Below are 16,019 nucleotides of genomic sequence, written 5' to 3'. Positions count from 1 at the left end.
ATGTTGATCCACTTACGTGACTCACAAAACAAAATTATTCAATGCACTTTAAAATAGTTGGAAGATAATTAAGATAAACAAGACTCTTAGAAGATATAGAAAACAGTCAAGTTGATTTTTTTTTGGCCACCTCTAAACAAGTCATCACCAACCAAAACTGGTAAAGAACCGGAAGTTTGTCTTTGCTCCACACCGCTTTATCCAAACTTTACGCAAACATACAAACCATACTTCCTTGGGTCGAATCCTTTCTGCTTCGGCTCCTGTTCTCGACAATGTCACGACAGAAACAGCCAAGAGCAAATATGTGTGCCATGCCATCATGTTGGCCATTTTGGCGTACGTCCGCCGTCCCACTGGGGGTGGACCAGGCTCCAACAACTTCTATATGCTTCGTCTGCACTTCCCTACACATGTTGTGCTTGTTTTACGCTTGCTGTCCAAAAAGGGAGACTCATTCAGCCCCACAAGACGAGATGATGATAATGGTGTGCTTTTCCTCCTAGTCGTCCTTCCGAAGGAAAGACGCGCCCTCAAAAGCCATTATATTTTATGGGTCGGTGGTTTATGTATGACAGTCGCTGTAATGCCAAACCATCAGTGTGCGGCGGCGGTACAATTTCGCGCGATTGCACATAAATCCCTGCAACGACGCCGGGACGTTAGTTGAGTTGTCTTCATTGTACCAACCCTGCGGAAAAGTCAAACCCGGAAGCAAACCACGATGCACGACATAACAGCAGTCCCCTGCTCTGGTTTCGGTGCGGGAAGAAGATTCACAATTTTTATCCCCGGCGTTTGTTCCGCCAATTTGGGTGATGGAATTCCCTACACTTGTGCATTGACTGGTTGCTTCCGGCAGGACGAGCGCACCCTCAATTTCCCCCCGGGGGCGACGTATAGAACCGGAGCAGACAACAGGCGCCAAAGTTGCAATGTCTCGGGCAGTGGTTGGCGGCGGTAAGAAGCCAAATGTGAATAAAAATTCATTAAAGTAACGTTATTTGTTATCGTACTATCTGCAAACAGAGGACTCGGGTAAATAGAAATCAATTTCGTTCGTCAAAGGGAGAGTGAGGCGGTTGATGGCAGCCTCCTGCTCCGAAGGCCCAAGGCAGAACGATGGTGTTTATCTAGCCGGAAACTAATGCAGACTAAACGCCACACCGTTGTTATGCTTCGGGGGGAGAACTGGCTGTGTATCAAATTATTTTGGATGGAGCTGAGGTCGTTCGAAAAGCAACTTTTATTTTCATTTGGGAGCATGGGGGAGACGGTTTGTTGCTGTTGAAACAAGCGGAACGGTGGCGGGACACAAAGATTCAATTGGGACTGTGTATGGACATGAAAGTGAAATGGGTTGACTATCGGACTGCTCGTGCAGTTTGTTATTCGGAATCTCCCCTTTGTGGGCATTTAATAAGAAAGCAAAACAGCGAGGCGCGCTATCAAAACAGATTTTATCGGTCGATCGATGCTGTGACTGAGGATTGGCTACACGCGTTTGTTACTTTGCTATCTATGGTTTGGCGATTGTTGGTGGGACGCCACCAGGTAGATACGAAGGTGACGAAAGATGATTGTGGAACATGTGTTGCCTGTCAATCAAGGGACGCTGGTCTCTTAGTCACTGATTGGGAGAGGTGAATTTGATTGTTATATCTCGTGATTGTTCGAAGTGTCCATTTCATCGTGTTTTTGTGCGTGGAACATCGTAATATGAGCTGTCTAAGCTTTATCAAAATGCAATTGAAAAACTATTCAATTTGAAAATCGATTTGAAATTGTACCTTTGTTGAACACATTGTAATAAAGATAGTGGAGTTGACGACTTGATCACTTTGAATTTTTTGGTATTGTCAGGGTGTTGTCACTGATGCAAAAAAACAACACCCTAAAGTGGTAATGACAAAAGTTCACGATTTTGTCCATTTGGCCGAAGTTCATTCGGCCGAAAGCCATTTTTCCGAAGGCAATAAGCCTAAAAAATGATTAGCAAATTATGTCATTTGGCCGAACAAACCATAAGACCAAAACCCATCTGGCCGAAATGGACATTTTATTCGGCTCGGTCATTCGGTCAAATTGATCGTTTGACAGAAACGACAATTTGGTAAGGAATGCCATTTGGCCGAAATGGACATACGATCGAAGTGTCCAAAGAATTTCCCGTTTAAATCTCGCTTAACTTTTCAAAAGGAGCTAACTAGCATTTTTTTTATGAATTAATTTGAATATCGCAATCAACAGACCAATATGTAAGCTTTTGATTAAAGGGTGCCCATAAGGAGGCGTGCTATCACCTCTGTTGTGGTCTTAAATAGTTGATGATCTTCTCAAAAACCTGATAGCACAAGGCTTCGAAATTATCGGCTTTGCTGATGACTTAGTCATAATCATACGAGGGAAATATGATTGTACTATCACTAATAGAATGCAAACAGCAATTAATTCCGTATCATCGCGGTGCGATAGAGAAGGGATGAGCATAAACCCTTCCAAAACTACTATTGTACCATTCACATGAAGGAAAAAAATATTGAAAAACATAACATTGAAAGGCACAGTTTTAGAACTTTCAAATACAGTCAAATACCTCGGTGTATATCTTGACAGTAAATCAAACTAGAATACGCACCTGGAGCCAGAAATGATCTATTGGATTTATGACGATTGTGAGGCCAAGGATTACCTAGGCCAAAAACGAAAGAGGTAAGGGAGACTGGGGAGTAAGGTGGACCACACCTATATGAAAAAAATCGAAATCATTTTTTCGAGACGTATACCCCCTACAATCAAATTTTTTGCTCCCAGAAGCTACTGTAAAAAATTCAGCCAGATCCGTCATGTCTAAGTGGATGCTCAACGAATGTGAAGTTTATATGGGAAAATCGACTAAATATATGGTAAAATGTATACTTTCTACTTTTTTATCTCTAGGTGGCGCTCATTAGTGACATTTACAATCTTTACATTATTGCGAAGAGGCTCCCGAAAACCGCGAGTGATTTTATCAAAAAATGAAAAAGTTATAGAATGTAGAGTAAATGTTGTTTTTTCAGCTGGGGGAAAACGCGCCATCCAGCTATTTTACATGCAGAATCGATCGGACCGATTTGCTTCGATTTACTTCGTTTGCTCGATACTAGTTTTGGAAATGACTGAAATTAACGATATTAGGGCTCACTACCTTCTCCGATCGACTTTGTATGCGAATTTGTTGGATGAAGCGTTTCACCTCGGAGAAGTAATTTTTTTTCAACGTTTTATCTAGGTATAACTTTTTTGTTTTTTGACAAAATCACTCGTGGTTTTCGGGAGCCTCTTCGTAATAGTGTAAAGATAGTAAATGTCACTAATGAGCGGGATTGAATGACTACAGCGGCACCTAGAGATAACCCAAGTAACATTTTTAGTTTTATAACGGTCATGAAAACCACTATTTGCTCTACATGACTTCGGTAAAACCAATATAAAACCAAAATGTTACTAGGTGGAAAGGTGCAGCCAAATCGGGTTGGTGGAAGGTACCGGGCAGATTGAATGATTCGTTGTACTTGAAGGGCCAATACAATGTTTGGAGAGCCATCGATATTTTTTTGGCTTTCCCGTTGGAAGGCTATCAAATTGTATTGGACATGGTCTGCCGGATCAAATTATATTGGTTTTGGATTGCAATGCTGGATATATTTGCAAATAAATCAGAAGGGTTATATACAAGATACGACCGCCCGACGTGAATGATTTTCTTATCGGTTTCGATTTGTGATGTCGAAGAAACTCTGGAAGAGCAGCGGTTTGAATGATTTGCTCATCGGTTTCGACTTGTGATGCCAAAGAAGCACTGGGAAAGCGTCGGAATGAATGATTTCCTAATCGGTTTTGACTTGTAGTGTAGGCGCTCTGGAAGAGCAACGGATTAAATGGTTTATCCATCGGTTTCGACTTGTGATGTTCAAGACTTTCTGAAACGTCAAATTGAATGATTTGCTCATCGGCTTCGACTTGGGATGTGGAAGATATTTTGGAAAAGCGTCGAATTGAATGATTTGCTCATCGGTTTCGACTTGTAATGTCGAAGAAATTCTGGAAGAGCGTCGATTTGAATGATTTGACCATCGATTTCAACTTGTGACGTTGAAGACGCTCTGGAAGAGCATCGGATTGAATGATTTGCTCATCGGTTTCGAATTGTGATGTCGAAGACTCTCTGTAAGAGCGTCGAATTGAATAATTTACTCATCGGTTTCGATTTGTGATGTCGAAGGCATTCTGGAAGAGCCCTGAATTGAAAAATGTTTTGTTTCTCAACGGTTTCGACCTAAAAAATTCTACAAAAAGAGGGATTCAAATTTTGACTTTTTGCTCCCCTAGACATGAACGATAACATTTGCCTCCTAAATTTTTAACTGAATTGTTGTAATTCGAGCAGTTTGAAGTTTGTATGGAAAATATTATAGAAAATCACCCCATATGTTAAATATTGTTCCGTGAGGCGGCCCATCAACTATTTGAATACACAATTTGAATACAATGTATAACCATCCGAAGACTTCATAGAATATTTCCTAATCTGTAAGAAAATTGTTGTTGAGAAGCGATCGAATTTTTGTAAGCAAAGTTATAAAGAAAACAAAAATAATATAGAACAAGTAAATAGCTGTAACCAAGACCAAGAACCAGTTGCAATGCAGAGCCATTGAAGAGATTGAAGAAAAACTTGAATATTTTATTTGAATATTTGATTTTGGTATTCCATTATGAAAGCGTCCCAATGTTGGTTTGGGATTAAAATTTTGTTCATAAAATAGGAATATTGGCTTTGCATTTCGCATTCATACATTGGATTTGAGTATCGGATTGGAAAATCTTATTGAACGTAGGATTGAAATATTTGAATTCAAATTTGAATTAGGCGGGTTTTAAATGTTGGAATTGAGTACGGATATTGCATTCTGGATTGTAAAATTACACTTGGCTGTAAAAAATGCTATGTAAATAGTTGTTTATTAAAATCCCAAGTCAATTTTTTTTTCTCTTCTTAGAAGGGAAATGTGCGGGTGAGATATATAAGAAATTGGACAATCCACTTTCAGCGTGCATTGATGACATATAGAGTAGAGTGGGGCCAGAGTGCGCGTGGGGTAAGAGTACGTTTTCGATTTTTTGAAGTAATAAAAAAAGATAAACTAGCAGCACTGCATCAGTTTGACAGGTATTCTGGCCAACTATTATCATGTGTAGTTGTAAACGATTTGAATAAACAACAAGGGAGATATAGAGTTAGATAACTTTTTGGTCATTTTGCTAAAAATAATTGGGTTTCCGCTACTATTATTTCATTACAGTCGGGATTCGCTGGTTGGGATTTTAATACTTGGGTCACTTTTTAGTTGGGCCTCCGCTGGTTGGGTCATGGCCCAATTAAGAGCAATCGTAAGTCAAAATTCAATGTAAACACGGAAAACGGGATTGGGCGTCACTGGACATCATTTGTGATGTTCAAGTCGAAATACACGTGTTCAAATGGCTGTCAGTTGACCCAACTAAAAAACCGAATTCGTTAGTTGGGCCGAGGTCGTGGCCCAACCAGCGAATCGCGACTGTACCATATATACGTTCAATCAGGTGAACATTATACCATTTCGATAACCTATTGTATAGAGTACTTCGTGGTACAGAAAACCAATCCGGTTGGTTTTCCAAGAAGTCAAAACCATTACTGGAATATTTTTGGGACTGTGGGGTAAAAGTACGCAGGAACCGGTGGGGCAAGAGTACGCATATGAATCTTCAAGTTATGATGTCAAACCCGTATCTCCGGCCGAAATAAGACTTCTTCCAAAGCGAAAAGATCCACAACTATGAAAAAAGGGATAGAATTCGAAATTATCACAAGTTTTTAGGATAAGTTGAAATATTTCGATGTTAGAAAGGACTTAGCGAACAAAGCACTGAAGCAAAATAATAAAAAATTGTATTAGGACTTGTTGACACCTAAACATAAGAAAATTATTTTGAGCTTTTTAGTGGAATGTTTTCACCTGTCATAAGACGAGTTTATACAATCCCATTGAATTCCACCACTTAATTGTATCTTGACAGATACGTATTTCGACCTCAACAGTAAGGCCGTCTTCAGTGTCTCGTACTTGACTCGACTTAAGTCGAGTGGGGTACGACTTAAGTACGAGACACTGAAGACGGCCTTACTGTTGAGGTCGAAATACGTATCTGTCAAGATACAATTAAGTGGTGGAATTCAATGGGATTGTATAAACTCGTCTTATGACAGGTGACCTAAACATAGTACGAAAACACAATTTCATCTAAATGATAATTTCATTTTATCAAAAGAAACATTCATAAATTACGCAACGTTTAGGTGGGAGGGGTTGTGAGATATGTGACGATCCATATAATTTTTAGAGGATTCATACAAATAGTGTGATGAAATAGCCAAATTTTATGTTACGTGATTGGTGGACTTTATTTAAGGAAAATGCCTTTGTATACGCCACGCGAAACCTGATATATATTTTTACCTCTGTAGTTTTTTGTATATATAAAAAATCAATGTTTTTTCGTAAAAAAGTGAACATTTTTAGGACCCCCTCCCCCCTTTAAGAGTTACGTTATGTTTAAAAATTTCCTAATATATGCTCATTAAACATCAATTAAAAGTTATTAACTCTTATTTGTGTTAATATATACTTAAAGTACATGATTGAATAAATGCGTACTCTTACCCCACCCGATGCGCACTTTTACCCCACCGGTGGGGTAATAGTGCGTTTTTCACTTGTCTTGCAATAAGGGTTCTACTAAAACGAATCTCAATAATTTCAATATTTTTTCCACTGGGTAACATAAAGGAACATCATCGACACTGATTTGATATGCAGAAGTTTGCTTCATAAGGGCCACATGATCGATTGAAAACTAAGTGCGTACTCTTGCCCCACTCTACTCTACTCGCTCGTTCGGCTGATCTCAAATTTGGGTCGATTTCACTCATATTCACAACTTCTTCTGAGACGTCAAACACTGAGTAACCTAGAATTATTATTTTGAGTAACTGTCATTCAAATCAGAATAAAAAGACTACGATACAAAATTGAGTTTATCGAGAAAATTTTAGAAAAATCGCGAAGTCCAGACGTTGCAAGGGTGAAAAACTTTAGTGGAAAAAATAAAGTTACTTCACATAAATAATACGTAAGTTATACCAACATTTGGCAGCATATTGTTGTTTGTCATACTTTTTATATTGATTATTGCAGTCAGCTTTGTTTAAATAGCTCTGGATTAAAAGTGAAGAAAGTCTTGTGAGGTAAGTTTCACATGTTTCTTATTCATGCATGTGGCTATAATAATTACTTTTTCTGATTCTGATTTTTAGAGTAACTTTGAAGCTTGTAACCGTTCGCATAATTAATTGAGTCAAAGGTATTTGATAATAGAATTTGCATACGTTTGCGTTAGAGGAGAATCAATGATTGAATTGGACTGAATGATCCGGTTATCATTGAGGATTCGAAATATGTAGCGCTTGACGGTTATCGTGTCAAACAGGTTTTGATAATACCGCCAACCGCAAATACGGTTAGTAATCACGATTAATCATGTGTCAGCGATAATGCTGATGATTTTATCACGATTCATTACGTTCTGTTATAACATCGATTAGGTAAGTTGTTTGGCATTAGACACGGTCTATTGTGCTAGTCGTTGTTTGGTTTTGTATTGGTTTATGCTCTATGAACATCATTGTAGGACGGACATTAAATTGCATTCCAATTCAGTTGAGGAAGTAGTCTTTCGGAAGAAACGATTTAAGAGTTATGAAAACCGGTTGGTGTGATGTAACGTTCGACGGATATTTTGAATTAAATTTAAAAGAAATTCAAAAGCTTTAGACGTTTTTATCTTTTTAAGCAAAATCAATTGTAAATAAATTTTGAAATTAGTTTTTATTATTGTAATTAAATTAAAGAGAATAATATTTAGATTGAATTAAAGCTCATTTATTGTAAATTAATTATTTTTGTTCTTTTCTGTATATATTTTATTTTATTTGAATTAATTTAGCTTTGGACGTTTTATCTTTTAAGCAAAATAATGCTAGAATTCGTTAAGTCGGCTTGACGATTCAAAGTCCAAAGCGAGACCAAAATACAACCAGTCTTTGCCTGACTACATGACTGTCTTGGGATAATGAAATGTTTCGTGCGGTTTGCGTCTCGGCTGAGCGAAGTGGTATACTGCTTCAGTGAGTGCAGCAATGGCTCCTGAAAGTATAGAGCTCTTTTCAACCATTTGCTTAAATCTAGGAAGGCGCTAAACTGCTATCGCCATTCGAAAATCGGTAAAGAATAAGCAATTGTCCTTCAAGGTTTCCTGAAGGATAGAACCCTTAAGCTCGTTCATTTTCGCTCGCACTTGAGGAGTAGAAGTATCGCGCTTTTTCAGTTTCGAATTTGTGAAACTTTCGAAGTGAAACGTGTGAATCCTTAAAGTTTGTCGAAGATAGAAAATTGAGAACAGTGGTTTTAAAACGTAAAGTGATGTAAAAGAAATCTTTTGATGTCTTCCAGATACAGCGTATCGTAATTCTACTCCATTTTCCGGAGGAATTATTTAGAAAAAAAGGTAATTCGTGTAAATAGATTTAATTAGTTTTTGATTAACATTCGCCATTCGCGTTGGACTTCCAGCGCATAGGCGCTTTTTTTGTACGGGCTGGAAATTTGAAAGCGACCAGCGGAGTCATTTTGGGGTTCCCGTCCGAATTTCGTTGTGGGTCGCAGAGCGACCATTCGAGCTCGTGTGTCCGCTAAGGCCCGCCTTTCGAGGTAGCTAAACGGAGAGGAGTGAAGTTCGCCAGTCAGTCGAGCGAAACTGACCCGACAGTCGCCAAAACTGTCGTAGAACCACCCGTACGCTACAACGTCGCTAATTATCGTACGCTGGACCGAACCTGAACCAAGAGTTAGTGGCTTCCTTTTAGTCCTCGCCCGGCGAATCGGAAAGGTACGTGAAGCCGGGTCGTAAGGGAAAGTGGGCTACTAGCTCGAGGGAACGGTATTCCGGACGCTCTCGAGGTTTGTAAATCGGAAGTCTTCCGTCCAGCCGCCACTCCCTCCGCACCTTTAATTCGGCCATTTGCGCACGAGCTCACACCGCCATCTTGTGGAGCAGCGATCGCCCACTGGCAAGCCGCCGGTAACTCGACGCTCCGGAGAAGCACAGTCGAACGAGTCGTCATCGTCCTCGTCGGACAGTTCAGCGTCTTCGGCACCCCGCCGGAGAAACCTACATCTCCGGCGCCCCGCCGGAAAGTTTCCCATCTTCAGCACCCCGCCGGAAAGCCATCCGTCTTCGGCACCCCGCCGGAAAGCCCTCCGTCTTCGGCACCCGCCGGAATCCCGCCATCGCTACGAAAATCCTGCGCAGGTACGTGGAAACATTGTAATCATGGCCATGAAGTTTCCCTTATAAATAGTAAGCCCATTTAGCATGTCGTCCAACCCGAATGAATTCCCTTGAGAATAAAATATGTTGAATTAGAAGATCTGGATGCCAATTGATTTTATTTGCAGCATTTCCGTTTAGAACACACTGTTCTCGTACGTTTTAGTCTTTTCGTTGGTGGATTGGTTATTTCAGACTTCTATTCCTCTTCGCTCAGTGAGTATTGGGTTGAGCGAGCTTAAGGGAGTACGAGGGGCAATAAGGGATAAGCGGAGCGAGTTTGGGTTTCCGTTGGTTTGGCAAGTTGTTTGGAAGATTCAGCCAGCAACCGTTCGAGAATTTACCCTGAGGTATTGTCTCAAGAAAGTCGGGCAAAACAACAGACTGGTGGTCTCTCACACGTGAGAGTGGCGCTACAAGCCACCAAGGTTTATCAAGTACCTCATATGATTTTGCGAACGGTTACAAGCTTTCCGGTTAGCGACTTCAAGAATATGGACAACTTCATCGGAACAACCGCAGGTTACCGGACAACTCTGCCTAAGACCGGCAAAGCTTTGCCAGATGATCGGTGCAAAACCGTGGAACCTGGAAGATCCTCATTTCCCCCGTAGACCAATTCGAAAGCGCCGAAGACGCCATGCCATTTTTCATTTGTATTAACTTTGGTGAGCATTTAAATAAAATGTTTTAAATTTTTCTTTTTTTTTAGAAAAAAAATGGAAATGAATCTTTTTCTGGTTTGACAAACTCAATTGCGCACCTAAACGACTTCGAATTGGCGGATGACGTTGCACTACTCGCGCAACGGCGCTCTGATATGCAGAGTAAGCTCAACGACCTTGCCGATCGCTCCTCCTCGGCAGGTTTAGTCATCAACGTCAACAAAACCAAATCGTTGGATGTAAACACGGTGACTCCTTCCAGTTTCACAGTAGCCGGGCAACCAGTGGAGAATGTTGAAAGCTTCCAATATCTTGGTAGCCAAATGGCGTCAGACGGCGGTACCAAGATCGACATAGGCGCACGGATCAAGAAAGCAAGGGCTGCCTTTGCGAGTTTAAGAAATATCTGGAAAAACAGGCAGATAAGTGAACGCACCAAAATACGAATTTTCAACTCTAACGTGAAATCTGTGCTGTTATACGCTAGCGAAACATGGTGTGTATCAGTGGAGAACACTCAACGGCTGCAGGTGTTTATTAACAGATGCCTGCGGTATATAATTCGGGCCTGGTGGCCTCACAACTGGATCTCAAACAACGAGCTCCATCGTCGTTGTCACCAGAGGCCGATAGCAACAGAAATTCGGGGTCGGAAGTGGGGCTGGGTCGGCTGTAAGCAAGCATTAGACTGGAACCCAGCGGGTCATCGCAGCAGAGGCAGACCCAGAGGCTCATGGCGGCGAAGCCTCAATAAAGAAATAAAAGAAGTCGACCGAAATCTAACCTGGCAACAGGTTAAAGCGATAGCCGGGCATCGCTCAGGATGGAGATCTTTCAAGTCGGCCCTTTGCACCACCGGAGGTGTACAGGATCCATAAGTAGTAAGTAAAACTCAATTGCATAAATTCGATTCGATTTTATGAAATTGAGTAGAAATAACTCAAAATAAAATATCTCACAGAGTGACTCAAAATTGAGTTCAAGGCCATGAACTCAATTTTGTCTTGAGCCAGTTTTTACGATTTTGAGTTAAACTGACCCAAATTTGAGTTGAGCCAAACGAGCCTGTATGCAAATATCATCCGTATAACGGTTCGGCTGCCAATATTGCCTAGTGAATAGCAGGCCATGACTTTGTCTCTTTCCTCGCCGGATAATGAACGAGTCACACGCTCGATAAGACAGCACACAAGCGATGAAACCTCGTTCGTCGGAATTGGCCGCAAATGAACTGCACCAGCTAAAAGCCCAGAAAGTTGCATAATTTGACGTCTATACTGGCTTGATGTCTCCAGTTGGCGTTGCGAACAAAGGCGCAGAATCCGGAGATGGCGAGATCGTTTCTCGATCCAAACTAGGATGATTTCGGGTGGGAATCATTCTCGACACCCTGGGCATAGTTTATCCATTGTATTTGCCACACAATGCAATGGCGGGCATAGAAAGCTTTCAATTAATAACTAGAGGAATGCTAATAGATTACTAAGTTGAAAGGCTGACCAAGTTCCAGTTTGGATGTAGTGCTATGGAAGAAGAAGTTGCGATGCACTTACGAGATTGACTGATTCACCGAAACCGATTGCTAAGCTGTTAGCAAGTTTTCTATAGTAAATATTATCATACATAAATATTGTAACACACTGGAGTCGTTTTTTACGCGGAGGATATAAGCCGCGTAAGTCAAAACAACGTGAGAAACCGCGTAAATCCCAAAGTATGACTGAATAAACCGCAAAAAGCCAGAAATTCTAGTGACAAAAATCGCATAAAAAGCTATTCGTATGAAAAACGGCGTAAAAAAACGACTTCTGTGTACATCGAGTATGAAGCGTTGACTCATCCTTGATCGAATGGTCCAATAAAATTGGAAATCCATCAAGAAACGGCTGAGATATTAACGATCAAAATCTATCATATTTTCGTAACGTTTTACGATTTTTTTTCAATCGTAAAGTGCACCCCAATATAGAAAAGACAGACGTATTTCTTTGACAAAAAAGTGGAAAGTATGCATTTTCCCATATAGGGTAAATCACTACTTGGGTCTATGGGCCCGACTCCCGGCTCACTGCACAGAAACTGAGGATTTATACTTTTTGGAAGCCGTAGGTTTATGATTGATAATTTAAAAAATTCTCCCAATTATTTCGCTCAATACTTAATATTTTACAACCATTTATTCACTCCTAATTGTCCCAATTATGGAAAATAAAAATGTAGATTCCAAACAATCACTCTCCGTTGCTACACAACTGAGCCGAAGTGAGTCTTTCCACTTTTAGATACTCTAAACTCACGCACTTCAACTTTTTCTATTTGTTCGTTTCACTAGAATTAATATAAACATATTAGAATACATTTAGAAATGTATCCTCAAACCGAACAAAAATTCACTTCGGCATAAAAACTTCTAGCCGCACCGTGCTGCCAAAAAGCCAGAAGCCTTATTTTAGTATGAAAATAATCCTTCATCGTTAATAGGAAAACTATCTAATACGTTGATGCTATCATGTTATTTATAATTCTCTCGATTTCAAAAAGTGCAAAAATATAGTTTTCAGGCGTTTGGAAGTAATTTGGGTGAGTGAATATCTTATCATCAACCAAATAAAAAGTATTATAAATAATACCATCTGGCATCACGTCGGCGTTGAACGTGCATTTTTGTTTACGTCCCGAGAGAGAATGAGAGTAAGATTTTGAGAGATTGAGTGAAATTTTGCTTAGGAATGGTTTGGGAACTGGTTTGAAGTTTGCCGGAAATGCAATCGCTATGACTGAAATGAGTGCTGCACCTCATTATTTTAAATCAAATAAAAGCTTTTTCAAACAAGAAAAGCTATTTTTTAAGCAGAAGTGAGCACCATTGCAGTATTACCAGAACCCCAGGAAAAGTCGCTTCCTGTCATAAATATCAATTAAATAATGCAGTCGTATGCATGTTAGGAGGTGAATGGGGTAAGAAACCCTATTTAGTCGATTTTTCCCATAGAAACTTCACGCTCGTTGAGCCTTTACTTAGACCAGACGGATCTGGCTGAAATTTTCACAGTAGTTTCTGGGAGCTGTGGTACCGAGATCCGAAGCACACGCGTCTAGCTCCGAGAAATGACTGACTGTGCTTGCATGTCTGATAACCAAGCGCTGGGGAAGCATGGTACTAATACACATTCATTACTTATACTATAAGATGGGTTTTACTTAAGGTTTGTACTGTCTACCACATCTCCCTTTTTATAAATAGAAAGGTTATTATTAATATTATTTGTTATTCAAGAATAATTGAAAATATATATTTATATGAAACTAAGGATAGTAGCATAGTATTTACCTCAGCAGTACATGTGAGTTTGCTTACGTGATCTGTCGGAGCGTCGGAGCGCTTTGTCGTCTGGTTTCTCTTTAGTAACCTCGATGTCCTCGGCGTGGTCTGTAAGATCTGCAATCTTCTTCAAATGCAAAACATTCTGCTCGTACTTCTCCCCCGTTCCCAATGAATGAATTCAAACATTCAAACTGGTACAATCCTGGAACGAAAACTTTTGCTTGAGGAAGATGACCGTGAGTTTGTTGGTTGGATGTAGGTTTTTTTTTTTTGAAAGTACAACATCACCGATCGCTATAACACTCAGCTTTGGTGGACGACTATCTGCTATCCTCTCACTGCTTTTAAGATGATTTCATTTCTTTATCTAGGTCAGCAAAATTAGTGGATGTCACTGCTGTGACAGTTCGTTCAAAGTTTTTTTTATACTCTGCGCGTGACTTACAACTTTGAAGCAACCCAGCTTATCTTGCCTGTAGTTGAATGAGGAATGTTGTAATACATTTCTAGATGCCGATCTACTTCAGGTCGAAATTTACCGTATAGAACATTAAAAATCTTCTGTCTTTTCAGAAAAGGGCGTTTTTATTTTGCACTTTACCTTAACGTTAGTATGAAACCATTGATGTGGCGTATGGTTCAGAAAGATTCCTTTGGTTTGGCAGTACTTCTCGAATTAAATTGAAACGGAATTTCCCAGATCCCATATTTTGATGGATTGCTTTACAGTTATGATCGTCACAGTTTCAAGTTCGCATGCCGACTGAAATAATCAATTATTACCAGAATGTACCCTCCCAACAGTAAGGGTCTGAGCAAATCAATGACAATATTGATTCATGGTTTATCTGGTCCTACGCTGCATTGGATCTGAAAACTTGTACCAGCCGGCAACCTTCACATCTTTCGCATATTTTATCAGCTTCTCGTCCCATCTTTTGATACCAACATGTGTCGCGCAACCGTCTCCTCATACTAGATTGACCTAGGTATCCTTCATTCTGCTTCTCAAATTGTTGAAATACCAAGCTTAGAGCGTCAAAGAACAAGGTTGTTTTCATACGAGATCTCAGTACCAAATGCAAAATAAGATTTTATCTGATCTTTCACCTAGCTGTTAACCATTATATAGCCCGTAATTAATTATCATTATCAGTAGTTTCAATAATTTAAGATATATCTATCGCAGCGGTTTCTTAGATTGATCGGATTATACTTTCGACATATCGGTCATATTCTAAATCTTCTGTTTTACCTATTATCAAAGTATAATAAATTGACCGACGTTTGTAAACTTATGTCTCTTCTTGTTATGCACTATCTAGCAGCTTAACGCGATAAGCAATCAGCTTTATTAGGTGACCCCTTGCTTTAGAATCTGAACATTTGCAACCTGAGCAACCATCTTTCATTTTTTTTTTAAGAATTGGACAATGCCTCTAACGGTCGATGATCTGTTTCTAGCGTGAATGATCTTTCAATAATGTAGATCTGGAAGCGTTTTATTCTCTAGATAATTCCCAATGCCACCTTCTAGATTGGCGGATATCGCTGTTCTGTTTTTAACTAAGTACGCGAAGCATAGCACTGCTCCGAGTACTACTCCCGAAGCATCCGTCACCAAAATGGGTCTTTCCTTTAAGTCGAAATATCCAAGATGTGGGGATCATCATTCAGTTTTCGGTTGGACATTTCCCGTTCCTGTTGCTTAAACTTTCGTTTGTTGACGTTGAGCGATAGACCGGATTTAATTAACGTATTTAGCGCATGTTTCACTGTTCCGTCTTGGTAGTCCTTTCTCAAACCCCACATCAGAATGTCATCGATAAAGCCACCATATACGACCTCTATCAAATTCTGGAAAAACACCGGAACGTTAGGTAGGTTTAAATGTTTCCCCAAATACACGCGACGAAACAACCGCGATGCGATTCTATCGTTTAGCGACTGCGATTCTGTCGCCGTTGCTATGGAAGCATAAATGGAACATTGCCTGCAGCGACCCAACGATAGAATCGCGGCGATGAAATTGCTTATATCTGGAGGAGCCTTTACGACATAGACCCCACTTTGTGATTAAAGTTGTAATGTCTCGACTTTCTTTCACTAGTTCAACATGATGAAACGTCTGTTTGGTGTGTTTGGTATCGCAAAGTACTTCGCTGCACTGAACCTTGCAAGAAAATTTTCAAAAACTAGATAACGTCGAAAAGCTTGATTTGCTCACGTTATATCGACACACAATCTAATCATTATTATATATTCGGCTCTAAGGATGACACTCAGGAAGTTGGTTTTGTTACACGTGACCTATCGTCCATCCTCTTTTTCTATACGTATTTTCCTTAGCTAGTCTAGCTTTGACTTGGTCTAATAAAGAATGTGCATAGCACGTCGAGGAAACAAAACGATCAATTGGCAAACTTCTTCTAAAAAAACTTAAATAATTTTCTTTAACTAGCAAAGTCAACAGAAATCCTTTAAGTTTTGCAATCTATTTTATGTCCACATTGTTGACATTCTTTCCAATCGTACTTGGCAGGCAGACTTGCAAA

At 39.9% G+C, this 16,019-nt stretch overlaps 1 protein-coding gene across 2 annotated transcripts in view; it reads right to left on the bottom strand.

Moving 5' to 3' along the window:
- The window catches only part of LOC134210599 (neogenin), a 565,173-nt gene that overhangs the window by 30,475 nt on the left and 518,679 nt on the right, over window positions 1-16,019 (bottom strand). The gene's annotated exons all lie outside the window — the stretch shown is intronic.

The sequence above is a fragment of the Armigeres subalbatus genome, chromosome 2 (genome assembly GCF_024139115.2).
Source record: "Armigeres subalbatus isolate Guangzhou_Male chromosome 2, GZ_Asu_2, whole genome shotgun sequence".
NCBI classification, from domain to species: domain Eukaryota; kingdom Metazoa; phylum Arthropoda; class Insecta; order Diptera; family Culicidae; genus Armigeres; species Armigeres subalbatus.
The sequence above is the reverse complement of the archived record's forward strand: the minus strand, read 5'-3'. Positions and strand labels throughout refer to the sequence as shown.